We start from the raw sequence: 6,000 nt of genomic DNA on the forward strand, positions 1-6,000 counted from the left end.
GCAAAAATCCTCAATAAAATACTGGCAAACTGAATCTAGCACCATATCAAAAAGCTTATCCACCACGATCAGGTTGGTTTCATCCCTGGGATGCAAGGCTGGTTTAACACACTCAAATTAATAAATGTAATCCATCACATAAACAGAACCAAAGACAAAAACCACATGATTATCTCAATAGATGCAGAAAAGGCCTTCAACAAAATTCAACAGCTTTTCATGTTAAAAACTCTCAATAAACTAGGTATTGATGGAATGTATCTCAAAATAGTAAGAGCTATTTATGACAAACCCACAGCCAATATCATACTGAATGGGCAAAAACTGGAAGCATTCCCTTTGAGAACTGGCACAAGACAAGGATGCCGCCTCTCACCACTCCTGTTCAACATAGTGTTGGAAGTTCTGGCTAGAGCAATCAGGCAAGAGAATGAAATAAAGGGTATTCAATTAGTAAAAGAAGAAGTCAAATTGTCCCTGTTTACAGATGACATGATTTTATATTTAGAAAATCCCATCATCTCAGCCCAAAATCTCCTTAACCTGATAAGCAACTTCAGCAAAGTCTCAGGATGCAAAATCAATGTGCAAAAATCACAAGCATTCCTATACATCAATAATAGATAAACAGAGAGCCAAATCATGAGTGAACTCCCATTCACAATTGCTTCAAAGAGAATAAAATACCTAGGAATCCAACTTACAAGGGATGTGATGTGAAGGACCTCTTCAAGGAGAACTACAAACCACTGCTCAACAAAATAAAAGAAGACACAAACAAATGGAAGAACATTCCATGCTCATGGATAGGAAGAATCAATATCGTGAAAATGGCCATACTGCCCAAGGTAATTTATAGATTCAATGCCATCCCCATCAAGGTACCAATGACTTTCTTCACAGAATTGGAAAAACTACTTTGAAGTTCATATGAAACCAAAAAAGAGCCCACATTGCCAAGACAGTCCTAAGCAAAAAGAACAAAGCTGGAGGCATCATGCTATCTGACTTCAAACTATACCACAAGGCTATAGTAACAAAAACAGCATGGTACTGATACCAAAACAAATATATAGACCAATGGAATAGAACAGAGCCCTCAGAAATAACTCCACACATCTACAACCATCAGAGCTTTGGCAAACCTGACAAAAACAAGAAATGGGGAAAGGATTCCCTAATTAATAAATGGTGTTGGGAAAACCAGCTAGCTATATATAGAATGCTGAAAGTGGATCCCTGTCTTACACCATATAGAAAAATTAACTCAAATGGATTAAAGACTTAAATGTAAGACCTAACACCATAAAAACTCAAGAAGAAAACCTAGGCAATACCATTCAGGACATAGGCGTGGGCAAAGACTTCATGACTAAAACACCAAAAGCAATGGCAACAAAAGCCAAAATTGACAGGTGGGATCTAATTAAACTAAAGAGCTTCTGCACAGCCAAAGAAACTATCATCAGCGTGAACAGGCAACCTACAGAATGGGAGAAACTTTTTGCAATCTACCCATCTAACAAATGGCTAATATCCAGAATCTACAAAGAACTTAAACAAGTTGACAAGAAAAACAAAAACAAAAACAAAAACCAAACAACCCCATCAAAAAGTGGCAAAGGATATGAACAGACACTTTTCAAAAGCAGACATTTACATGGCCAGCAGACATATGCAAAAATGCTCATCATCACTGCTCATCAGAGAAATGCAAATCAAAACCACAATGAGATACCATCCCACACCAGTTAGAATGGTGATCATTAAAAAGTCAGGAAACAACAGGTACTGGAGAGGATGTGGAGAAATAGGAACACTTTTACACTGTTGGTGGGAGTGTCAATTAGTTCAACCATTGTGGAAGACAGTGTGGCGATTCTGCAAGGATCTAGAACTAGAAATGCCATTCGACCCAGCAATCCCATTACTGGGCATATACCCAAAGGATTCTAAATCATTCTACAATAAAGACGCAAGTACATGTATGTTCATTGTGGCACTGTTCACAGTAGCAAAGACTTGGAACCAGTCCAAATGTCCATCAATGATAGACTGGATTAAGAAAATGTGGCACATATACACCATGGAATACTATGCCACCATAAAAAAGGATGAGTTCATGTTCTTTGCAGGGACATGGATGAAGCTGGAAACCATCATTCTGAGCAAACTATCACAAAGATAGAAAACCAGATACTGCATGTTCTCACTCATAGGTGGGAGTTGAACAATGGGAACACATGGACACAGGGAGGGGAACATTCCACATTAGGGCCAGTTGGGAGGGTGGGGGTGGTGGAGGGATAGCATTAGGAGAAATACCTTATGTAAATGATGAGTTGATGGGTGCAGCACACCAACATGGCACATGTATACCTATGTAACAAAGCTGCATGTTGTGCACATGTACCCTAGAATTTAAAGTGCAATAAAATTAAAAAAAAGAAAAAACAAAAACGTTTTGTGTGTCTTGGCCTTGCTTGTATATACAACTTCTGTTGAAAACACCGTCTCTTGGATCACCAAAGTGTCCCCTTAACTACTTGAAATCATTAGGTTTTGTATTAAATGAAGGCTGACCTACTTATTAGAATATAATAATAACGTAAGGGTGAATACTGTTTAAAATGTAATGCAATTACTAAAAATATAATTTTAAAAATGGAGGGATCACATTTTCATGGATGACCTGGTTTATTAATGCTAGGTCATTATTTGTAAGAGCTGTGACTATATGTAATAATTAGTCTCATAGAAGAAAGAAGTCCATTGCTTCTTGTCTCCCATGGCGCCATGGTTGTGTTTTCTAGGAAGTCTGAGGCAGTAGGATACTCAATCCCATGCCTGTCCTTTTAGATCAGTTAACATGGATTGGTGACCTTTCTTTTTGTCCTTTAACTAGACAGGAACACCTCAGTTTCTCAGAATCAGTAGAATGTTGAACATATTCACTAACCTATATGGTTCTCTGCCGTCAGTTTCGTGCCCTGTCTAAAGTGTTGAAAGGCTATATTGCTTCACCCTTGAGTTAAAGATCTTATTTCTTTGAAGTCTGGCCTACGGAGGCTGGGAGATGATATTAAATCTGTTTTTTTCATGCCATGCTGTTGTGTAAAAATCCACTCACTGAAAAGTCAAATATCTTGCTCTTTGTTTCATGTTTAAAATTACATGTTTTTAAATAAGATTATAACATAATGTTCAGGTAAATCTAATATATGGAGGAAGACAGAATCAATAGGACCACAGGGAAGGGAATCTGGTGACTTGATGATGTTGAAAACTTTTGGCTCCAACAGTGTGCCCACTTTGGGACTTTTTAGTCATATGAAGTCAGAAAAAGCTCCTGCTTTGTTTAAGTCATTTGGAATTAAGTTTTCTGAGTTTTACAACAAAAGAGCATTAATATATCTATGTAGTTAATTAGGAGCTTACATTAAAGAAGATATTTTGAAATTGGACACTGTGATGGGTAAGATTAAAATTCACATTTATAGGCTATCTATTACAGATCTTGGATTCGGCAGACATGTATTAAAAGCAAGTTATGTTCTAGGTATTGGTGACATCAAAAGGAAAATAGAACATCATATCGTTCCTTTCAGAGATAAAGCAGAAAAACCTGGAGTACTACAGCAAGAAGAAACTACTTATTCTTACTATGCTATCTGACAGGGGCTCTGATATGGTTTTGTTCTGTGCTCCCACCCAAATCTCATCTAGAATTGTAATCCCATTGTGTTGAGAGGAGAACCTGTAATTCCCAGGTGTCGAGGAAGGGAAGTGATTGGATTATGGAGCAGCTTCCCCTTTGCTGTTTACATGATAGTGGGTGAATTACCATGAGAGCTGATGATTTAATAAATGGCAGTTTTCCCTGCATGCTCTCACTCTCCGCTGGCACTTTGTGAAGAAGGAACCTGTCTCCCATTCTGCAATGATTGTACGTTTTCTGAGCCCTTTCCAACCATGAGGAACTTTGAGTCAATTAAATCTCTTTTCTTTGTAAATTACCCAGTCTTGGTTACTTCTTTATAAAAGTGTGAGAAAGGACTAGTATAGACTCCCAAATTGTTGCATTGGGAACTATTGGGAAGGGGAAAAGGTTGGGAATAGGGTTTATAGACAATTTATGAACGATCATAATATTTCCAGTTAAATGCTTTATTCTATAGGAAAGATAATGTTTTGGAGGATTTTTAAGCAGAAGAGAAACACATAATAAGTATGAGCCAGGAAGAATAGTTTGGTAGCAGTGTACATGATGAACTGAATTTGTGGAGATAACACAATCATAATGAGTAGACAGGGATTACAATTTAATGAGATTTGCAGATGGCTCTCAGATTCCTACAAAACCAATCTTTTCCCTTGGTGTTTCAAGAATTTGTAATAGGTCATGGTTTTCAAGTATTTTCCCTTAAGTCATATTTTATTAAAAACTTCCAATGTAATCATACATTAGAAAATAATGCCTTCATTAGAAAATAATATCTTCATGTAGTCTAAGCAGTATAATAATGATGTCTAATGTTTGCACAGTGTTTACCATCACAAAATGTTCAGAAACATAATGTTGTGACATTACAAGATTCTGAAGTAATGGGGCAGGAATTTTTATTTTCTCACTTAGAAAACTACGACTCAGAGAGTTAAGCGATTATATTATATGATGTGTGAATTCACATAATGGAAACAGATATAGATCGTTATTCTCTAGAGCTTTTTATTTATTCATGTGATATCACAGGAGGCAGAACTGGGCTAGTGCCTACTTTTTTCCAACAAACAAAACAAATTAATTTAGTTTTTCACCTACTTTATCACCTTGACTCAGTGACCTGAAAATATACCAAAATCAAAGTCTTTTTCTTTTTCTTTTTTTCTTTTTTTTAGAGACAGGGTCTTGCTTTGTTACCCAGGCTGGAGTGCAGTGGCATGATCTCGGCTCACTGCAGCCTTGACTTTCCAGGCTCAAGTGATCCTCCCATCTCAGCCTCCTGAGTAGCTGGGGCTGTAGCTGTCCACCATCATGCTTGGTTAATTTTATTATTATTATTGTTCTTAGTAGAGATGAGGTATCACTATGTTACCCAGACTTGTCTTGAAATCGTGGGCTCAAGTGATCCTCCCAGTTTGGCCTTCCAAACTGCTGACTCTGCCCTGTTAACCTTGACTTTAAGATTGTTATCCCTGACAGCTGCAGTTCAATAGAATATTTGGTAAGTCAGCACCCTAGCTCATCACTTCAAGTTGCCAATAAAGATCATAAACTGAATTTGCATCCCTGTTAGTAATATCACCTCCAGTAAATGGAGATCTCCATTTTAGAAGATAACATAAAATCTACCCACATTGTTTTAATATATTGAGACCAGTATCTTCTATGAAGTCTAATCAGCATTTACAAGACATATTAGAGTGTCAATACATATTCAATATATTTTTAAATGAAAGACTATATTTTGTTTGCCAGAGCTAGGCATAATCTGCTGGTTCTCCAGTCTCTGTTCAATTATAAATATAAATTTTGTGTATCAATGTCCATAGTTGCCTTTTAATTTCTGTGTTTTTGTTACAGGACTGCCAGGTTTGTATGCTCATTGTGCAGCAATGGACCAATACACTGAAGCAGCAGGGTTTACAGCCGAGAATGAGTTTAATAATCACAAGGTCTTTGACCTAGGAAATGAGAGGAAATCTCAAGCCTTTAAGGGGATTGTGGAGGATAAGAAGATGAAAAATTTGGATTGTTGATTGGTCAGGTTAAGGGAGATGTAATCATCAGGATGTAGAAACTGCATTCCTCCATGAGTCAGCTTCTTGCCAGGTCCTTCAGAGCAGCTGGCATCACTAGTTTTGTTGGTATGTGGAACCTAAAAAATAAATTCAAAAGCAAAGCTTATCATCTCACAATGCCTTAGATTTTATCTGTGGAGCAGAAAAGGAACAAAGAGTCTTGTGACAAGGGTTACCTTATACTGGGGTAGTAAGCAG

The sequence above is a fragment of the Macaca thibetana genome, chromosome 4 (genome assembly GCF_024542745.1).
Source record: "Macaca thibetana thibetana isolate TM-01 chromosome 4, ASM2454274v1, whole genome shotgun sequence".
NCBI lineage: Eukaryota > Metazoa > Chordata > Mammalia > Primates > Cercopithecidae > Macaca > Macaca thibetana.